Genomic DNA, 23,462 nt, shown 5'->3' with positions numbered 1-23,462 from the left:
CTGCTGAGCCACCCAGGCTTTCCTCTAATTCTTTTATTAAGTTTTTATTTCTCTTATCATATTTTCTTGTTCTTTGAATATTCCCCCTCACCTCACCCCTGTAGTATTTGTTCTTGTTTCCTGGTTCTATTATCTTACTGCTCTGAGGATATTCATAATAGTTTTTTTAGGTTTCTTCTTTTTGCATAGTTTCTTTCTTCACCCACTTTTAAAAATTCCAGTATAATTAGCATACCATATTATATTAGTTTCAGGTGTACAGTATAGTGATTCAACAATTCTATACATTTCTCGGTGCTCATCATAATAAATGTACTTTAATCCCCTTCACCTATTTTACCCACCGCTTCTGTGACCTGTCTTCTGGTATCTACCTCTTTGTTCTCCTTCCAGATCCCATATACGTTGTTGCAAATGACAAGATCTCATTCTTTTTTATGGCTGAATAGTATTCTGGTGTGTGTGTGTGTGTGTGTGTGTGTGTGTGTGGTGTTTGTATTTATCTCACGTCTTCCTTGTCCATTCATATTGATGGACACTTAGGTTGGTTCCATAATTGGGCTATTATAAATAATGCTGCAGTAAACAAAAAGGTACATATATCTTTTCAAATTAGTGTTTTCATATTCTTTGAGTAAATACCCAGTAGTGGAATTACTGGATCATATGGTAATTCTATTTTAAATATTGAGGAACCTCCATGTTGTTTTCCACAGTGGCTGCACCAGTTTGCATTCCCACTAACAGTGTGAGAGGATTCCTGTTCGTCCATATCCTTGCAAACACTTGTTCTTTTTTGTTTTTGATTTTAGCCATTCTGACAGTTATGAGGTGATATCTCATTGTTGTTTTAATTTGCATTTCCCTGATGATGAGTGATGTTGAACATCTTTTCATTTGTCTATTGGCCTCTTGTGTGTCTTTTTTTGAGAAATGTCTGTTCATGTCTTCTGCTCATTACTTAATTGAATCATTTGGTTTTTGGTGTTGAGTTGTGTAAGTTCTTTATATGTTTTGGATAGTAATCCTTTATCAGATATGTCATTTGCAAATATCTCCTCCCATTCATTAGGTTGTCATTTGGTTTTGTGTATTGTTTCCTTTGCTGTGCAGAAGCTTTTTATTTTGATGTAATCCTAATAGTTTATTGCTTTTATTTCTCTCGCCTCAGGAGACATGTCTAGGAAAATGTTGCTATGGCCAATGTCAGAAATTACTGCTTGTGTTCTCTTCTATGATTTTTATGGTTTCAGGTTTCACCTTTAGGTCTTTAATCCATTTTGAGCTTATTTTAGTGTATGATGTAAGAAAGTAGTCTAGGTTCATTCTTTTGTGTGTAGCTGTCCAGTTTTCCCAAAGCCATTTGTTGGGAAATGGAGACAAGAGACTGTCTTCCTCCCATTGTATATTCTTGCCTCCTTTGTCAAACAAAGATTAACTGACCATTTAATCTGGGTTTATTTCTGGGCTATTTATTCTATTCTATTGATCTATGTATCTATTTTTGTGCCAGGACCATACTGTTTTGATTACTACAGCTTTGTAGTATATCTTGAAATCTGGGATTGTGATACCTCCAGTTTTTTTCTTCCCTTTCAAGATTGCTTTGGCTATTTGGGGTCTTTTTTGGTCCTATACAAATTTTAGGATTGTTTGTTCTAGCTCTGTGAAAAATGCTGTTGGTATTTTGATAGGGATTGCATTCAATCTATAGATTGTGTTGGGCAGTATTGACATTTTAACAATATTTGTTCTCCCAATCCATGAGCATGGAATATCTTTCCATTTGTGTCATCTTCAATACTTTCATCAGTGTTTTATAGTTTTCAGAGTTTGTTTGGTTTGTTTTGATATTAATCTTACTAAAAATTTTCTGCAGATGTTTAGTAGCTTTTCTGCTTACATTAAGAGTAGGTAACTTGAAAGCAGATTGGAAGCTCTGAGTATATATGAGGTCTGTAGGCTGTAAATGTTGTCATTTGATGACCTGGAAAGGCCAGTGCATTGGAGAAACCCTAAAATCAATATTGACTTTGTTCCCCAGAGAAGCCTCTTTTAGTCTCCTGCCTCAAGGATAAAGGCCTGGCAACCATCCTTCTGCAAGTGATGTGGGAAAGAAGGTCTGAGATTTTCAACATCATGCTGCATGCTTTCATTATTCATCCTACTTTTGATATTTTTCTCCCACCTTCAGATGTGCCTCATGTCCCCTACTCCCTCTTTATTTTACATTTTTCTACAGAATAAACCTGTTGTATTCTACTAGAATGGGATATAACTATTAGTTAAATTATTATCATATTGTTCTTCAAAAATACTGAACCAGTCAAGCGACAAGTGAGAATTTCCTCACAGGTCTGCCAGTACTTTTAAAAAACAGTGTTATTGAGATAAAATTGACATATAATAAACTGCACATATTTAAACTGTGCAATTATGTTTTGATATACCCCCTTGAAACTGTCACTATGGTCAAGATAGGGAGTGTATTTATTACCTGTTTCCTCAGGCCTCTTTGCAATTCTTCCTTCTCCTCTTCTTCACTCCCAAGCACTGACCTATTTTCTGTCACTATAGATAGTTTACATTTTCTAGACTTTTATATGAATAGAATCACATAATACATACTTACAAATGTACTTTTTCTTTTGGTTTGTAACCACATTTTAAACTAGCCTCCAAACAGTCTTCCTTATTTTACCCTTCTCTCTAGTCTCAAAGGTACTAGATATTGGTTGGTTCTAGTTTTTCCACTGCTCACTTAGGATCAGCTTCCACTTGTCCAACTGCTTTCCAGCTTTCATTTTTTCCCTAAAATATTCCTGTGTGAGACTGGGAACTCTTGAATTTTTTGTGAATGTGAACTCAGTGAAGTGTACGCCCAGGAATTGCCTGATTGATCAAAACAATGTGTATCCCCACCATCGTTGCTGTGTCATTTTCTCCATGCTTGTAGGTTTGTGCCTTTAAAGATATCTGTAACGTTATTTTAGTGGGGTTTGGGGAAAGAAATAAAATTAGGTGAAAGGGTTCATATCTGGCATCTTTATCTGGAGGTTGAGACTGTTCATATATGAAGGTTGTTCACTAGAAAGTTCTGCAATGGCTGGAGATGTCAGAACATGTGTGAAGCAGTTGCTGGAGGAAAAATTTCTTGTTTGTAATTCACTAAGTTCAGACTGCCCAATATATCTGCTATATTTGATATTCAAGAAAAAAGTAGTTTCTCCTTCTCTCCTCTCCTCCTTCTACTGCAGCAGCTGCTTTGGGGAAACTTCTCAAGAAGTTTCTCTTCTCAGGAGGGGAATGTGCCAACCCACAAGTAGAGAAGACATATTGCAAGGATAAAAGAGATGCTGCAGGTCAATTTAGGAGAGTGTACAGGTCATTGAAGATATCTCAGGAGTCAGCTAGTTGGAGAAGGGACTTCCTTCCAGGGAAGAGGGGAGGGGAAATGGGAAGAGAGTTAAGGATGAGCCTCTGAGTATAGGGGATTTCAGGGTCTGCAGTCAGGAAGAGACTATTAGGAGGCATGGAGGGCCTGTAGGCATGAGCCTGTAGAGCCTCAGCTGATTAGCAGCCTGAAGTCCAAAAGAGGACTTTTGTCTGTGACTAGGTAGAAAATTCTTTCCTCACAAAGGGAAGCCAAGTAGCAGATAGGTGAGGGGGGCATGGAGAGACATCCCTGGGACAGCTTTGGGAAATATGCTCAGGCAGGGACTGCAAAGTTCTTATTGATGAGTCGTTTTTCACCCCTACTCTAAGGAAATAGGATCCAAGGCCCTTTGAGAGTGCAGGATAGATGGAAGGAGGAAGGGTAACTGGTAACTCTCTCTCCTAGAGAGCTGTGAAGTTACTGCTCAGCTGTCTCTCAGGGATTCCGCTGAGGTCATTGTGAAGAGAAGAGATTCTCAGCCTTGCTCGGTGGTATTAACCAAAGGAACCTTATTATTAGCATTCACTTCCTTCTCTTTTGATGAAAGTTTAAAGGTCACCATTTCCTCTGACAAAGGAAGTTCCACAAATATTTCATTTCCAGCCTTAGAAATAGCAAGACATGAGGATGACTGCATACTCCCTGTTTGGGGGGAATTCCCAAGGAGAGGGAGGTAAAGCTCTGATGGAGACAGTGAATTCAGAGTGATTACTCAGTGGTAGCAATAGTGGTAGCAGTGGGGACCCAAATTTCCCCTCATGTGTCTCAGGCTCTCATTTGCCAACTCAATCCCTAAGTATTTCTAATGACAGAAAGAAAATAGCTGTGGGTGAAAGAATTCATTTTTTAGGCAAGGCCTCTACCCATTCTTTGCTAAGAGACCTGTCTCATTTTTCTCCTAGGTGGAAGATGCAAATGTCCTTAACGTTGTTGGAGAGGGAAATGCTTGGGTATCTATCTACACTTCAGTTCTGTCCACTTAGAGCAATGGACAGAGATGAATGTCAAGTGTGTAGACATTTTACACACTGTACGCAATCTCATCCTGCCACTTCTGATGAGTTGGCAAGGAATGCAATGGTTTTGGGTTGTCTCACCCCTCTTTGCGGTAGATAATCTAAAGCTCACTTTCTGTGGATGGAGGGTCAGAGGTCAAATGTGAGTAATGCAGCCATTACTAGAACTCCAGAGTTACATGCTGAGTCTCATATGTCAGTCATCATTTGTTCATGTGAATAGCTGTGGAATCATGTCTGAAGTTAGGACCTTCCTACCATTTCTGGGGGAACAAAATTCCCATGCCAATCTAAGATGCTTCTGTTAGAGAAGGTTTTTTTTTTTTTGACTAATTTTTTTCCCCAGATACTTTGTTCTAAAGATGTAAACATCTTACTTAAGAGAGATAGCATTTTGTGTTGTTGTTTTTTTTTAATTATTTATTTATTTATGATAGTCACACACACAGAGAGAGAGGCAGAGACACAGGCAGAGGGAGAAGCAGGCTCCATGCACCGGGAGCCCGACGTGGGACTCGATTCCGGGTCTCCAGGATCACGCCCTGGGCCAAAGGCAGGCGCTAAACCACTGCACCACCCAGGGATCCCAAGAGAGATAGCATTTTGAATCAGAACAAGATCAGAAGAACCAGCCCAAAAAAGATGGGGGAGAAGTTCTGGGCATTGCGTATAATAGCATTTAATGGGGAGAAGGGACAAGGCTGACCAGGAGGGAAAGTATTTTCACCGTTTCCCACTCTCATGCTGAAGATAATCACCTTGTTCTTCATTGACACAACAAAGGCAGTTGGGCAGGAACTCATCTTCCCACCACAATACTCATTCCACTCTCCTTCTCTGCTATAATGACAGGAGAGATATCCTTGAGGACAACCCTTGTCTTAAGCTCTGGTGTTCATGCTTAGGATTTTTCTCTCACCAACACTATCAGTTCTTCCCTCCCTCTCAGGTTGTTGCCATCAGCAATGAACATGCCCAAGGGTCTGCCTTTGTGAAGAAATCTTCCCTTGACCCCATAACTCTCTCCAGCCACCACCCCACTTCTTTGTGTTCCCTCCCAGAGAGGTGTACTTTTTTTTGCTGTCTCCATGCCTACGTCACCCGAATCATTCTTCCTTCTCTTCTGGTGGATCTTCTGTATCCACCATTCCTCTAAGATTCACATGCCAAAGCCAGCACTAATTTCCCTCTGGTGGCTACTTCCCTGTCCTCATCTTCCCTTGTCAGCAGCATTGGACACAGAGTAACCACTCTGTCCTTTTTGAAATGCTTCCTTGCTTTGCTTTCTTTGACACTGCACTCCCCTGGTTTTCCTCTGCCATGGCTGCCTTTTTCAATCACCTTTTCTGGCTCCTCTTCTCATACCTCTCAATGTTGGCATGTCCCAGGCTCAGCTGTGGGTGTGCCTTCTTCTCAAGAGGATAATTTAGTCCCGTGGCTTCATTTGCTGTCCATTTCTCTGTTGTCCATTCCTAAGTGTTTATCTCCAGCTTATGAGTTTTCTCTGAGCTTCACACTTGTATATCTAGGTGACTCCTTGACATCTTCACTGTTTATTCTTTCTTCATCCTCCATTATTGAAGCTTAGACACATGATAATCTAAGCCACCATCATGGTGCCATAGTCTAATTTGTATGCTGAGCATACAGTCCATTCTTCACACTGGTTAGACTAATGTTTTAAAAACATAAATCTGGTAATGTTACTTACTGCTTAAAATCTTCCCAGCTTTCTTGATGATTTTGATCCAGATTCCTCAGTATGGCTTAAAAACTTGAGTGATGCAGCCATTAGAAACGACAAATACCCACCATTTGCTTTGACGTGGATGGAACTGGAGGGTATTATGCTGAGTGAAATAAGTCAATCGGAGAAGGACAAACATTTTATGGTCTCATTCATTTGGGGAATATAAAAAATAGTGAAAGGGAATAAAGGGGAAAGGAGAAAAAATGAGTGGGAAATATCAGAAAGGGAGACAGAACATGAGAGACTCCTAACTCTAGGAAATGAACTAGGGGTGGGGGGAAGGGGAGGTGGGCTGGGGAGGGGGTGACTGGGTGACGGGCACTGAGGGGGGCACTTGATGGGATGAGCACTGGGTGTTATTCTATATGTTGGCAAATTGAACACCAATAAAAAATAAATTTATAAAAAAAAAACTTGAGTGATGGTTGCCTCTATCTATCTCTCAGTTTCATCTGATACCACTGTATGTATGCTGAAGCTGTCCTACCTGGTCATGAGACCTGGTTGTGTGCATATCTTTTCAATTTTGTATTTAGTGACATCATATTGGTAGCATGTTTGGTGGAAGTATTTATACCTTACAACTGGTAAGTGCTATAAACCAAGACTGTTTCTCAGAAGGTCAGTTGTTAAAACACTTCCTAGCATTGGTTTTCTCCTTTTATTATTTTTTAAAGATCTTATTTATTTATTCATGAGAGACACAGAGAGAGGCAGAGACATAGGCAGAGGGAGAAGCAGGGTCCCCACTGGGATCCTGATGCAGGACTCAATCCCAGAACCCCAGGATCATGACCTGAGCCAAAGGCAGATGCTCAACCACTGAGCCACCTAGGTGCCCTGGGATCTTTTTGTTCATTGAACATTTATTAAGCTCTTGTCCTGGGCATTGTGCCAGATGTCAGAATGAAAATTAAAGTCACTCCCATGATTGTTCTGTAGAATAAAATGTGAAGTTTGTAAAAATAATAGTAAAATGCTATACAAATATGGTTATTCAATGACTGTGTGGGCATTACAGGGGATTTATTCTTTACTTTCTCATTATTGAGAATATCCTTTTTGTGTAATAAAAAGGAATTTACAGTGTTGGTTGTTATTTTTATTTTCATTATAACTGGCCTATTTCACTTGCTTTTTTGTTGCCTCCAAGCTATTCTAGGACTGCCATCTGGACACTCATCATCTCAATAACTAAGGAGATAAAGCATTAAGAGATGAATAAAGATCAGTACTGGTTTCTTTTTTTTTTTTTTTTTTAAGATTTTATTTATTTTTTCATGAGAGACACAGAGAGAGAGAGGAAGAGACACAGGCAGAAAGAGAAGCAGGCTCCATGCAGGGAGCCCGATGTGGGACTCTATCCCAGGTCTCCAGGATCACACCCTGGGCTGAAGGCAGTGCTAAACCGCTGAGCCACCTGCACTGCCCAAGTACTGGTTTCTTTCTTTTTTCTTTTTTTGATCTTAATATTAAGACAACATTGTGATGAAGAGCTCAGCACTGGAGCCAAACTGGTTCAAATCCCAGTTCCACATTTACTAGCTATCTAACCTCAGGCAAGTTATTTAACCTCTCTATGCCTCAGTTTCCTTATCTACAACACGGAGATGACAATAATACCCATTTCATAAGGTATTACTATAAAGTATTACTTGGCATTATTATCAACTTAATTGTTAATTTTTTTGCTGTTAAGTCTTTTGTATTTTTTATTTATTTATTTAATTTTTTTATTGGAGTTCAATTTGCCAACATATAGCATAACACCCAGTGCTCATCCCGCCAAGTGCCCCCCTCAGTGCCCATCACCTAGTCACCCCAACCCCCTGCCCACCTCCCTTTCCACTACTCCTTGTTTGTTTCCCAGAGTTAGGTGTCTCTCATATTTTGTCACCCTCACTGATATTTTCACTCATTTTCTCTCCTTTTCCCCTTTATTCCCTTTCACTAATTTTTATATTCCCCAAATGAATGAGACCATATAACTATTGGTGGGAATGTGAACTGGTGCAGCCACTCTGGAAAACTGTGTGCAGGTTCCTCAAAGAATTAAAAATAGAACTGCCCTATGACCCAGCAATTGCACTGCTGGGGATTTACCCCAAAGATCCAGATCCAGTACTGGTTTCTTATAGGAAAATGGCCCAGAGGAAGCAGAGACAAGAAGTGAATTGGCGAAGATGGATTTACGTTTATAAAATAGCAAAATTAGATACAAAAATAGGGCACTAGTACCATTTGTTTTTATAACTGGGAAGGACCTTAGATACCATCTGGTTCAAAGGAACCCATTTTACAAGTGGGGAGATAGAGTGGAGAAGTTAAGCTGGTGATTACAAGTTTGATTAAAAGCTGGGAATCCCAGCCTGGCACTGTTCTTCCTGTGCTTCATGGTTGACATTGACCATTTTTTGGGGAAGCTGGAAGCCTGATCACGGTGGACAATATCATTCTCAGGACAGTCCTAAAGTAGGTATGTTAGCAATGAAGGGAGTAATTCAGTATACTTGGGTATGAGGTTTGGTCCTTGTTTTGTGCCAAATCATGGTGCTATTGAAACAAGTCACTGCCCTCCTCTGTGGCTCAGTCTTCTTTTTTTTTTCTTAAGAAGGAGGGAGTGCTGGCAGGCAGTCAACACACCTCGGTTATCTTGGGGCCAGGTCACAGGTTGGGGATGACCAGTTGGCCTTCCTGCCTGCAGAATTAAATCCAAACTGTACCATGCATTCTGTTTCTTCCAAATACCAGTCTTACCTCCTTCCACACCAGCCATGGCCCACCCTCTCTCTCTGGTCACACCTGACTCTGTCCCTTGCACTTCCTCCCTTTCCCTTCATCTTCTTTGCTTCTATTTCACCTGTCACACGTCCATTAATAGAAATTCTTATTTTTCGAGATCTAGCTTAAATTCCACCTCTTTTATGAAAACTTTCTTGAACCTCGTTCCTGTTCTCTCCTCCCCTCCCCCACCCTGAGCCAGAGTCAATGCTTATTTCCTTTTATGGTCAGGGGACTGGGTTTGTATATATATTTTTCAGGGTACTTAATGTTGGAACCAAATGTTCCAAGACCTCACCAGCCAGAGAGATAAACTATGGTGTGTGGGCTCCCACTTGGACTTGCTGATTCAGGGCCTCTGCCTTCTCCCCAACTTTCTCTACTATTTCAAGAATTTTCCACAGTTACGGCACAGCCCACAAGCTTAGGGTCAAGTCCACACACATTTTCACTTCCTCTCTTCTACAGATGACTTCCTGAAGTTCTGTGGATCCCAAAGCTGCTCCATGGTCTGTAGAATGAGTAAAGAGGGATCTTTCACAGTGATGCTGTCATTTGGCTCCCAGAAAATAGAAAGAGACACAGACTCTCAACAAATAGTTGCCTTGTTTTCTGGTCTTAACCTCTCTCTCTCCTGAGGGCTCAAAACCCCTAGGCTAAGGAGAAGGACCAGTATAGTCCATCTTAATCATCATCTTTGTCTAATCTTTTTGTTCTCTAGAGCAGATATGAGATATATAGTATATGCATGTAATACATATTATATTATATATAATATACATTACATGTAACATACGATACCATATATTATATACATACGTGTATATAACACATTATATAGCATATATGTATAACATGTTATATGTTCTGTGTAGATATATAATATATGCATATATCATATGTACTGATAAAATTTGGAATAACATGTTTACTTTGTTATTTACTTTTATTTTCATCTAACAGTATATAATGAACATTTATCTCTGCTATAAGATAGTCTATTTAAATGTGATCTTTGATGGCTGCACAATATTCCATTATGTAGACATCCCCAAAATTATTTAACTGGTTTCCAGTTGTTGGGTGATCAGATTATTTCTAATTTCTTTCTTTCTTTCTTTCTTTCTTTCTTTCTTTCTTTCTTTCTTTCTTTCTTTCTTTCTTTCTTTCTTTCTTTCTTTCTTTCTTCATGAGAGACACACAGAGAGAGGCATAGACATAGGCAGAGGGAGAAGCAGGTTCCCTGCGGGGAGCCTGATGTGGGACTTGATCCCAGGACCCCAGGATCATGACCTGAGCCAAAGGCAGATGCTCAACCACTGAGCCACCTAGACATCCCTATTTTCAGCTTTTTAAAAGCTATTTAGGATAGTTCTAGTAAACATCAATAAGAACACATAAAATTTGTTGCACATCCCTACTTTTTTCTTATAAGTAGAATTTTTGGACCAAAGGGAAGCATTTTGTAGACTTCAAATACTTACTGCCTTTGCAGTATTTTTTTTTTAGATTTTATTTATTTATTAGAGAGAGAGAGAGAGAGAGAGAGAGAGAGAGTCAGGCAGAGGGAGAAGCAGGGTCCATGCAGGGAGCCTGATGTGGGACTCGATCTCGGGTCTCCAGGATCAGGCCCTGGGCTGAAGGCAGCGCTAAACCGCTGAGCCACCAGGGGTGCCCTGCCTTCGCAGTATTGATTTCAGTGTGACTCACAGTTTGGGGAACAGAAGAGGAGGTGGTGACAGTGGTCTCCTCCCTGTCCCCACAGACCTCTGTGGGTGAGATCAGAAAGTCAGGACAGGTGGAGCTTGCCCTGGTAGAACCTGCTTCCTGCACTTCCTTTAAATTCACCCAGCCCAGTCTTAATGTCCAAGTCTCTTTTAACTCCAGGAGCTCAAGCACTGAGGGTGGGTCAGGGCTGGAGGAGGGACTGTAAAACCTCCAAGGCCTGGGGAATGGCTGAGCAGTCTGGTCTGTGATATTGGTTCTAAGAGGACAGGAAAAAAATTATTGACATACAAGTTGTCAAAGTATAAGTTTTTAAAGTACTAAAAATATAACTATTTTACAAATATATAGTAAACGTGTAAAAAATTTAATTGGCATTAGGGCAACCAAGAGTATGGCAAAGCTGGTCAAAGGAAGAGATAAGGGATGGATCTATATCTATATCTATATCTATATATCTATGTATATATATTTATGTAGGTAAATACATGTAGATATAGATATAGATATATAAAATCAGTGGGATAAATAGCAGTTAGATATAAACCAGGGCAATAATATTGTAACAGCTGGGTTAGTGTTTTCCTGGACAGAAATAATTTGCAATTTTACTGTTTTACTGGACAAAAATGACCCAACTCATCAATCTTCTGCAAGTTAACATCTAAGTTTATAGACTGGGCCTTGATGCAGGGACCCTGACGTGGGACTCGATCTCGGGTCTCCAGGATCGGGCCATGGGCTGAAGGCAGCGCTAAACAGATAAAGAGTAAACAGTAAATTAAACAAAAGGATACTTTCCTCTAGAGAAGGGGTCAGCAGGGATCCCTGGGTGGCGCAGCGGTTTGGCGCCTGCCTTTGGCCCAGGGCGCGATCCTGGAGACCCGGGATCGAATCCCACGTCGGGCTCCCGGTGCATGGAGCCTGCTTCTCCCTCTGCCTGTGTCTCTGCCTCTCTCTCTCTCTCTCTCTGTGACTATCATAAATAAAAAAAAAAAAAATATAGAGAAGGGGTCAGCAAACTGCCTTGTGGGCTCAATCTGGCCTTTTGGCTGTTTCTATAATAAAAATGTATTGGAACACAAACATACCCATATGTTATAGATTGTCAGTAACTGCTTTCGAGATATAACAGTAGGGTTGAATAGTTGTGCCACTGCCCTTACGACCCTCAGGCCTAAAAGATTTGCTATCTGGCTTCTTATAGAAAATGTTTTGTGACTTCCTATCCTAGAGCATTGGATGCTAGTTAGACACTGAAAAAGCATGAGTAGTCTTTTTGCCTTTCCTTTACATTTTAGATAGCTTTTCCTAATACAGTGTTTTAGCCGTTTCCCTCTTACTTCTGGCCTCCAAGGGGCAATTCTATCATAGCCAGTCTCATTGTTTTGACTTTAGTGATGCCAAATCTGTAAAGAGTAGAGAGTCTAGGACATGGGGGTAGAGATTTTAATAGTGTGGATGAAAGAGAGGTGGAGGCAGCTCTTTGGATGCGGGCACGACCACTGGATGAGAGAAAAAGAGAATTCCAAGAAATGTGGCATATGGGCTGTATATACTTTTCATGCAGCTCATGAGAATAAGCAAAGAATCTGAATCATTTTAAAATTGCTTTTCTGTTGCCAGTGTGTGTTTGTGTGTGTGTGTGTATGTGTGTGTGTGTGGGGGGGTGTGTGGATGGGCCTGTTCCAGGACTCAGTGCTGAGACTCAGCAGCATAGTGGCCCATCATAAGGGGTTTGAAGGGACTGTTAATGCATTAGGAAGGAGTAAGACAGGCACAGCTTCATAAAGACCACTTGGAGAGTGACTGTTTACAGTCTGCTGAATTAAGAGCCCTGCAGGCAGGCTGACTTCCTTAATGTCAATGATTTTGGTGGGGATGTGTCATTTAAGAGTTGCTTGTATGCATAGAAAATACATTTTTAGTTATTGGAGCCTAAATTTACATGATTAATTTTATAACAATTATAAATTTCAAAAAACCCAAAATTTTCTTAACATTTTAAGTTCAACTTAACAAATCTTGCTGTTCTATTTATAAGGCCAGTTTTGGGTATAGCAATGAGAAAAACAACTTATACTTTTTAAGTTCATGGCTCAATTACTTTATTGCTTAACATATTAAGGCTCCCTAAATATTAAACTGTCTTTTATACCACAGTTAATCAAATTCTCTTAAGCATTTTAAATGATAAATTTAATGTATCTGCAAATTTAATATATAATTCTTTCAAACACTTCAAATGTCTGCCAAAGCAGACTTAAAAATCTAATAAGCAAAGTCTTCCCAAGCACCTAAGTAATTTCCTGTAACTCCAAAAAGAGCAGATGAAAAAAGTTTTGTAAATTAGACTCTAAAAAATTGAAACAAGTTTTACAAACATAAGCAAATTGTTTTCTACCTTTCAAATTAAAATCAGAAGTCTAATATCAATTACACATTTCATTTTTTTAATTGCTCAGTTTTTTAAAAAGATTTTATTTATTTATTCATTCGTGAGAAACACAGAGAGAGAGAGAGAGAGAGAGAGGCAGAGACACAGGCAGAGGGAAAAGCCGGCTCCATGCAGGGAACCTGATGTGGGACTCGATACTGGGTCTCCAGGATCATGCCCTGGGCTGAAGGCGGCGCTAAACTGCTGAGCCACCCAGGCTGCCCAAATTACACATTTCAAATTGAAATTACAAAAATGTTTCAGATTCTTTAATGTTTCATTTTTTTAAAAAAGAGTTTATTTATTTATTCATGAGAGACACAGGGAGAGAGGCAGAGACACACAGGTAGAGGGAGAAGCAGGCTCCCTGCGGGTAGCCTGATTTGGGACTTGATCCCAGGACCATGGCATCACGACCTGAGCCAAAGGCAGACGCTCAACCACTGAGCCACCTGGGTGCCCCTTTAAACTTATTTCTAAACACAAAAGTGTTAAAGCTATCGGTTCATTTACATCATCAGCTCTATGCTTTTTTTTTCTTAAATATTTTCCTGGACCTGTAAAGCCACTTAATACAGGGGCACAGATCACAGATTAGTCATCTGAGATGGTTCCTAGGCCAAAGATTCTGACCCTGAGGTTCCTGGGTCAAAGATTCAGGAACTTGGTGTGAGCTATTGGCTTGAGAATCTAGGACACCATCATTGGTCTCTTCTTGGTTAACTTGATGCAAACCACAGTCATTTCTTAGAGTTGGGGCCAGACTGTTAAGTCAGTGGGAATTGGTTTCACAACTTAGCCCCATGGACATCTTTCAAATGTCCCCTTGCCCATTTTTTATCTTAACCCCTTTCAACTTTTCCCACCTGATATAGATGAAATCTTGCCCCTTATCTGGATTCTAGTTAACCTCTTTTAAGCTTTATCAGCTAACTTTTTAAAATTTATTTTTATTTATTTATGATAGACATAGAGAGAGAGAGAGAGAGAGAGAGAGGCAGAGACACAGGCAGAGGAGAGGGAGAAGCAGGCTCCATACCGGGAGCCCGACGCGGGACTTGATCCCGGGACTCCAGGATCGCGCCCTGGGCCAAAGGCAGGCGCGAAACCGCTGAGCCACCCAGGGATCCCCTTTATCAGCTAATTTATAATTCCCTTAATATCTGATTTTTTCCCTCAGTGTTTGCTAATGACTACAATTCTGTACTCATAATAATTAATGAACGCTTTCTTATGCATTCATTGCCTATGATGGCATAAATTCTTATGATTTATTGTCTGTGATAGCCGCTGTTCACAGCTTCCAAGTGATAATGAGTAGGAGGGAGATGCCTCTCAGACTCTTCTGGAATCGAGTAGGACCTTAAAGGGGTTGATAGTAAAGCACAACAGTTGGAGTTTGGCAGAGGATGACTCCAAGACAATGTGCCAGTGGCTAGGTCAGCTCAACTTGTTTGGTCTGAGAGAATGAGCTGGGCAGTGAAAATGGTCCTGCTTAGGGAGCCAGGAGAGGAGAACCCAGTCTGTGCAGGAATAACACCCACAAAGCCCTGAGTAGCTAGCGTGGCTGAGCATACTCTGTGTTATCTTATTCAGAAGACAGTTACAATTCAGAAAGAGTTGCCTTGTATTTCTACCCCAGGCATTACTGACCACCTTGCATCTGTATTCATGTACATCACCTCCCTTCATCACCTTCCCTACTGGCTACTCCAGGCTTTGGCTCTTATAATTCTCCTTTTCCTCTCCTGCATTATTTCCCCCTCCTTTCTATTAATTGATTATATGAACCTACCAACAACTCCATCTTAGATGTGAAAATCCTCTTTTGATCCCACAGCCCCCTCCAGCTATCACTGTGTTTCTCTGTCCCCCCCCTGCTTTTTTATAGCAAAACTATTCAAAGAATGGGGCACCTGAGTGACTCAGTGGTTGAACGTCTGCCTTTGGCTCAGGTCGTGATCTCAGGGTCCTGGGATCAAGTCCCGTATCAGGATCCTTGCAGGGAGGGACGCCTGGGTGAGCGTCTGCCATTGGCTCAGGGTGTGATCCCGGGATCCGGGATCGAGTCCCACATCGGGCTCCTTGCAGGGACCCTGCTTCTCCCTCTGCCTGTGTCTCTACCTCTGTCTCTCTCTGTGTCTCTCATGAATAAATAAAAAAAAAAATATTTGAAAAAAACTATTCAGAGGAGCCTTGTCTACTCATTGATTCCACTTGCTTGCCTTTCATTCTCTCCTGAATCAGTTCTGAGAAGGGTTTTGTCCTCAAGCTTGGTCTTCACTTTTGCTGTGGCCATCCACAACGTCTTTCTCAAGTCCAATGGCCAGCCCTCATATACATGACCTCTCAGTATTGTTGGATTTGGTGGATCTCCTTCTACTTTACCCACTTTCTCCTGTTGTCCTCTCTCCTCTCCTGGTTTTTATCTCACTTCATTGGTTACTCCTCAGTCTCCTTCCATGGCTCTATTTCATGGTTTGAACCCCTCTATGCTGTTGTACCATTCTCGCTTTTCTAGCAGTTCACTTTTGTTAGGTAGTGTCAGGTGACTCATGATGGCATCATATGCCTTCTACATGCCAGTTGCCCTTGAATCTGAATCTCAAGGGATATTTGGATTTTATATTCTCATGGCTAATAAATATCTCAAATATAACTTGGCTAAAACAGAACCTTTGATTTACCCCCTCACAAAAAGGATACCCACCGCTTCCTGAGGCTTCCCAATTTCTTTTTTTTTTTTTTTTAAAGATTTTTAAAAAAGATTTTTATTTATTTATTCATGAGAGACACGGAGAGGGAGAGAGAGAGAGAGAGAGAGGCAGAGACACAGGCAGAGAGAGAAGCAGGCTCCATGCAGGGAGCCCGACGCGGGACTCGATCCCTGGGTCTCCAGGATCACGCCCTGGGCCAAAGGCGGCGCTAAACCACTGAGCCACTCGGGCTGCCCTCCTATTTAAAAAAAAAAAAAATTTATTGGAGTTCAACTTGCCAACATTTAACATAACACCCAGTGCTCATCCCACCAAGTGCCCTCCTCAGTGCTCACCAGTCACCCCAACTCCCCGCCTACCTCCCTTTCCACTACCCCTTGTTTCCCAGAGTTAGGTGTCTCTCATGTTTTGTCATGCTCACTGATATCTTCACTCATTTGCTCTCCTTTCCCTTTATTTCCTTTTTTTTTTTTTTTAATTTTTTTTATTTATTTATTTATTTATGATAGTCACAGAGAGAGAGAGAGAGAGGCAGAGACACAGGCAGAGGGAGAAGCAGGCTCCATGCACCGGGAGCCCGACGTGGGACTCGATCCCGGGTCTCCAGGATCGTGCCCTGGGCCAAAGGCAGGCACCAAACCGCTGCGCCACCCAGGGATCCCCCTTTATTTCCTTTCACTAATTTTTATATTCCCCAAATGAATGAGACCATATAATGTTTGTCCTTTTCCGATTGACTTATTTCTCTCAGCATAATACCCTCCAGTTCCATCCACATCGAAGCCCTCCTATTTCTTTAAATAACCCCATTTACCTTACTTACTCAGTTCTCAAACCTGTGAGTCCCCTTGATTTCTCTCTCTTCTTCATCTCCTACATCTACTCCATCAGCCAGTTCTGTTGTCTCTATGCCCAGAATACATGCCCCATCACCTGTTACCCTTGTTGAACATACTGTTATTTCCTTTTTTTTTAAAGATTTTATTTATTTATTTATGAGAGACACGGAGAGAGAGGCAGAGACACAGGCAAAGATAGAAGCAGACTCCATGCAGGGAGCCCGATACGGGACTCCATCCTATGACTCCAGGATCATGCCCTGGGCCAAAGGCAGGTGCTAAACTGCTGAGCCACCCAGGGATCCCGATACTGTTATTTCCTATGTAGTCCATTGCCATGGCCTCCTAACTGGGCTGTCTACTTCCATTTTTGTCATCCTCTCTTCCTGTCCCCAGGGTCCATTCTTCACACAACAGCAAGAGTGATAAAATATACAGAAGATCATCCCTTCTGTGTTTAAGAAATTCCAATGGTTTTGTATGACACACTAAGTCAAAGCTCCATTATAGAGATCTGGTCCTTACTTGCCTCTCTGTCCTCTGAAGCCCCTCTCTCCTGTGCTCACTTTGCTTCAGCCACGTTGGCCTTCTTGCTGTGCCTTATTCATGTTAAGTCTGCTTTTGATCTTGGGGCCCTTATATCTAGAAGTTCCCTCCTCTTGGCACACTCTTCTCCCCAGATCTTTGCAAGATTGGTAGCCTTATCTATATTCAGGTCTCTACTTAAGCCACTTTCTCAGAAGGGCCTTCCCTGACCACCTCACCTAAAATAGCACCTTTCATTGGACCTACCCAGTTACTCTCTATCCTATTGCTGTGTTTAGTTATTTTCCTATCACTGGTGATGAACTGAACCACATGTGATAGAGCTGATTATATGACCTTACCCCTACCCTGCATTATGACAGAGAAAGCAAAAAGGTTAGAGGTAAGAGTGGGCCCAGGCTTCCCACTCCAATCTTCTCTCCCTCACAATGCAGCAGAGCTCAATTAGGTGCTGTCACTGTAGTCACCTGACATCCTGACAGCAGCTGTGGTCACTCTTGGCGTTTATCCAGTCCAATAAACAGCACCAGGGCAGACAGCCACGTGAGTAGCAGAAAGGAGGCCAGACTGACCTTTACATCCCATTGTATGTTTGCCCTTCTACTCTTCAAGAAAGATGAGAACACCAGTCTTCCCACACATTCCTTAACTTAGGAAGTTACACTGCCCCTGGGGCACCAAACAAAGGGAATATTTCAGTGTCCAGTGAAGGACTCTAAGGACTTTTGTAGCTCAGGTGGTTTCCATTTCTTAACTTCCAACAAAACTGAAGGAGAACTTAAATAAGTTGTTGATTAATAAGTCATGAAACATAATTTTTGATGATAGATGATTATGTGATTTTGGCAAATAAGGTTTTCAAAGAATTGTGTGATATTGCTATAATAAATTCCTTTCATTCCTATTTGTTACTTATATGTACATATTTTCCCATTACTTACATTAAAAAACAAAACAAAATAATAATAGGATCAGTGTTGAATAGGATCATTCTAATTATGAGTAATATATAAATATATGAGTAATATATAAATATATGAAATAATTTTTTTAAAAGCTTCGTCTTATTAAGATGCATGTCGATTAAGCATCTGACTCTTTTTTTTTAAATTTATTTTTTATTGGTGTTCAATTTGCCAACATATAGAATAACACCCAGTGCTCATCCCATCAAGTGCCCCCCTCAGTGCCTGTCACCCAGTCACCCCCACCCCCCTGCCCACCTCCCTTTCTACCACCCCTTGTTCGTTTCCCAGAGTTAGGAGTCTCTCATGTTCTGTCTCCCTTTCTGATATTTCTTGATTTCAGTTCAGGTCATAATCTCAGGGTTGTGAGATTGAGCCCTGCATCAGGCATAGCACTGGGTGTGGAGGCTGCTTAAGTTTCTCTCTCTCTCTCTCTCCCCCTCCACCTTGCCCCCCCAAAAAAGTTGGTTCTCATCAAGACATATTGCTAATAATCAACATTAATGATATATTGTGTTTATATATTTATGTTATTTTGAGTAATTGTGTACTAACGATAATTGTAATGATGACTTAATCTAGAAGAATTTTTTAAAAATTTAATATCCTATGATTATATAAAAAATATATTTTTTATTTTATTTTATTTTTTTAAATATATTTTTTAAAAATTAAGTTTTGATTGAACACATTTTTATTGTTGGAAAGAAGTACCATAGAATGATCAGTAAAATGCTTTTAAGCATAATATGTATTACATTATGATAAAATTTCATGGCAGAAATGAATGAAATATCAATTCAAGAAAAAAAAGGAATATTGCTAATTTTTACCTGTTGAAGAGGAATTTGTTAATGTAATTTTTAGATGGATGACAGTAATAATCACTGTGGTATTGGGATTTTGTTGGGTATGTTTACAACTGATGTAACAATTTTTTTAAATGTCAAATTCACAATATTCCAGAAATGATAACATTAGCAATTAACTATTTAAAATTATAAAAAGTTTCAGATTTTCCTAAAACAGGTATGTTGGCAAGGGGTAGGCTTGGCTTTTATAAGCTAAAATATTGGAAGACCAACATCTATAAGGATTAGGGCCCTGAAGGGCCTTTTGGGGAGGGAATTAGACTTGCTGCTCTAGAAGTGAGGTCCATGATGGATGGTACATCAAGAGGACATTATGTACTTGGGACAAAGGTCTTATCGCTATGACTAGGAGGGCACTGAGGCTCAGCTCCCATACTTGACATCTCTTCTAGGTGTTCCTGATATGTTATATTTTAAAACCAAATCACAGTGTGTGTAGATGCTCCTGTATGTATCTGGATTCCACATATCCCTCTGCTCCAAGGATTCATCCAAACCCAGCCTTCACATGCAAACCATGTAGACCCTTCTGCCTAGGTGCTTCAGGTTGACTTGCTGTGTCAGGATGCTCAGATGGTGTCTAGGACTCCCTTGGCTCACACTTTTGATCCTTGGCAGATGAAGGATGTCATACCTTTTTTGGCTCTGAGGGCTGATGGGTTTGGGTGCAGGGAGACGCTGAGAAAGAGAAGCACTTTCACACAGACTATGTGGAAGCTCAGGTCAAGGAAGGGAGTGGCTGAAAACCAGCAATAACTTACACCTTGGTCCCCAGAGGGCCCTACTTGCCCAAGCACAGGCTTTACCTGGACCCCTTTATCTCTAGTTGCCCTATTTGCCAGAAGGTGAGATGTTCTCAGAGACAGGGAGGCCCCTTATTTGAGAGAGCTGCCCAGGCCCCTGGCACCCTCCCTGCTCCTCCCAGACCTACCTTTCCTGGTCCATGTGCTTCATTTCATTTTTTCATTACTTGCTTTCCAAAAAGGATTTGAATTTTCATGATTATTTGTGTAAGCAAACAATCATCTTAATAAGAAAGACTTTGATTCTGGACTTCCCAGGGGAAAATCTAATCACTTGGCTTGTGTCCAAAGTGCCAATTTAGGAGCCAGGGCATGGGTAAGATGTGTTAGAACTAGGAGGAGGCTCTGACTATGGTCCCACACCCCTGGGTGGTCATCACATCACTCTGGGTGGTCATTCTCACTCTGGCTTCCAGTTGAATCAGAGTTTGTGGACAATTCAGCAAGGCTGTATAGGGGGATGAGGAATGGGGCAGGGAGGAGATCTGTACAGAAGACATGCTGACTTATGCTTCCATCACTGACCAGGACATTGTAGCGGCCACCCACCTCCAACCTACCTTTCAGACTAAATGTGCTCCCACATACCATTGCATCATTTACCTTTGCCCCACCAGATATTGGCTTACTCCAGCCCAAGCATATAGGATAAGCCACATCCTAAACTTATGGACTCAAATTTATAAGCACTTGCCTGCTACTCTCTAGGTACGTGGGATATCCTTGAAGACTGGTAGGAGCTGTGGTGGTGTGGTGTATTACCTACTGGAGGTGCAGACAAATAGACTTTTCTGCCCATTGTAAAAACTTCCAGTTATATTTCATGTGGTTGGTAGTGTTGGGGGTGGGTTCTGATTCTCTCTGATTTGCACTCAAATCATCTGATCTTTTCCATTTAGAAAAGGCTATTTCTCTTTTCCAGGATAAGAACACGCAGTGCAGAGAAAGGAAGAGCTGTTACCAGGGAAAGAACTTGGCTCCAAACCAGGAATAGGATAGCCTTTAGAGGGTCAATTTTAGTTTTTGGCTCAGTTCCAGGAATTGAAACTCAGGCCTTTTGAACATTTTAATGCAGAAGGATTTTTTTAAAGAACATTATATAAGTAATTCATGAATACATTCTTCTTTTTTTATTTTTATTTTTTTGAATACATTCTTCTTGTAAAAAATTCTAACAGAAATAAAACAAGTTCCTCTTGATGACCCCCTCTCCTCCCCACCCTATCCCACTTAACCACTATTTTTGGTTTAGCCAATACCCTTCCAAAGCTCTCTGTCTTACATATTGTTAGAAGCACATGGATGTGCAGTACTTTTTTCTTTTATGTGAATAGTATCATCCTGTACTTAAGGTTTTGCAATTTGACCTTTTCTCTCAATGACTTGTCTGAATCTTTTTCCATTTCAGTACTACTTATTTTTATTTTTAACTTGCCATGGTTTATTTAACCTTTTTCTTACCCGTAGACATTTAGGTTGTTTCCATTTTACTTTGTTTAACTTTTTATAAACAATTCTAAAATAGACATCCTTGAAATTGTTTCTTTAGGGAAGACACCAAATAGTGGAATTACTGAGTCATAAGTCATGTTAAAAATAAATTAGACACTGCCAATTTTTTCTCTAAAATGGCTGTACCAGTTTATACTCACATGGATGATTCGCAATCTGGCTTCCTCACAAGATTAGATGACTTCACAGTTTGGCACTCTTTCTCATATTCTCCCTTTTGGACCTGTGAGAGATGGGTGGGATTTTATCAGTCAACCAAGGAAAGGGGACGGTATCATTGCTGGGACTCCCAGGAATACCTCTGTTTTCTTTCCTGCACTAGCAATATCATCATGTACTGGGGAATGAATGCCATTTGAGTAACTTCTCATTCTTTGCACTGTAGTTATGAAGCAGACAGAGCTGAGAGGGGGCTTTGCCAAGTTGTAGGGCCTCCATCCAGCTCCTGAGCCCTAGCTTGGAAAGCTGTGAAGGGGGAAGGGGAGGAGGAGGAGGAAAAGGTACTGGGAGTGAGTTGCTGACAACTGGGACATTTCAATTAAATCATATATATGTATGACTTGATAAGAACTATGAAAATTACAAATGAACATCCCTTTTGGCCCAGCAATTTATACACACACACACACACACACATATATATACACATACACACACATACATATATGTGTGTGTGTATGTGTGTATGTATTTTTTCTTAGACAAATACATTTTAGAAATTTTTACCATTTTATTTCTAAGTAGGTAATATATTCACATGATTAAAAAAATCAAACTATATAAAAAGTATCTAGAGAAATATCTTGCTCCCACCTTTGTTCCCTGTATCTTATTCTCCCTGGCCCCTCACAGTTACTTTTTAAATTTCTTATGTATCTTTCAGAATTTTTGAAATCAAATGCAAACACATTGGAAAGTATTGCCTTATTCCCCACTCCCGCTCTTTGTTACATAAACGTGCACTATAAACACTGTCTGCCTCTTGCCTTTTTTTTTTTTTTTTTTTTTTTTTTTTTTTTTTTTTTGGTTACCAGCATATCTTAGACAGGCTTCCATATTGGTGTGGAGTGCTTTCTGATTTTTTTTTTTTTTTTGAGAGCGAGAGGGAGAGAGGTGGGGGAGGGGGGGAGGAGACACACACACACACACACACACACACACAAACACACAGAATATCTGAAGCAGGCACCATGCCCGATGAGGGACTCCATCTCACAACCCTGAGATCTTGACCTGAGCTGAAATCGAATTAGACACTTAACTGACTGAGCCATCCAGGTGCTCCTCTGATCTATTTTATAGCTGCCTGGCATTCCATTGTATAGATGTCCCATAAGTCATTTAGCCAAGCCCCCATTGATAGACATTTGTGTTTTTTTCCAATCTTTTACTTTTACAAGTCATGTGCAGTGAATAATTTTGATCACGTGTCATTCCACATAGGTATATAGCCACCCGTAGGATAAATCCCCAGAAGTGAAATTGCTGGGCCAAAGGGAATGTTCATTTGTAATTTTCATAGTTATTGGGGGACCTGGGTGGCTCAGTTGGTTAGGCATTTGCCTCAGACTCAGGTCATGATCCCAGGATCCTGGGATTGAGCCTCACCTCAGGCTCCTTGCTCAGTGGGGAGTCTGCTTCTCCCCCTCCCTCTGCTTGCCTCCCCCTACGCCCCCTACTCTTCCTCTCTCTCTCTCTCTCTATCAAATAAATAAATAAAATCCTTAAACATTTTTTCGTAGTTATTATCAAATTTTCCTCTATAGGAATTGTACCAATTTCTGCTCCCACCTGTAATGTTTAAGAATTTCCCTAGTCTTCCCAACAGAGTGTGTCATTAAACTTTCGATTTTTGGTAATGTGATAGGAGAATACTGCTTTTTTCAAAGTACTGTTAATTCAATTTTCTTATCATAAGTAGTATTGAGCATGTTTTACTCTGACCAAGACCTAATAGTATTTCCTTTTCTGTGGATTGCCTGTTAATATAGTGTTGGATTTATGCCTGTTGTTTTGTTGGATTTATGTTCATGTTTTTCCTAATGTTTTGAGGGAACCTAGAC

General features: G+C 40.6%; 1 long non-coding RNA gene across 1 annotated transcript in view; it reads left to right on the top strand.

The window, feature by feature from the left end:
* Positions 1-23,462, top strand: part of LOC144280843 (uncharacterized) — a 49,547-nt gene that overhangs the window by 18,049 nt on the left and 8,036 nt on the right. The window lies entirely within an intron of this gene.

Source organism: Canis aureus, chromosome 12 (assembly GCF_053574225.1).
Source record: "Canis aureus isolate CA01 chromosome 12, VMU_Caureus_v.1.0, whole genome shotgun sequence".
Lineage (NCBI taxonomy): Eukaryota > Metazoa > Chordata > Mammalia > Carnivora > Canidae > Canis > Canis aureus.
The sequence above is the reverse complement of the archived record's forward strand: the minus strand, read 5'-3'. Positions and strand labels throughout refer to the sequence as shown.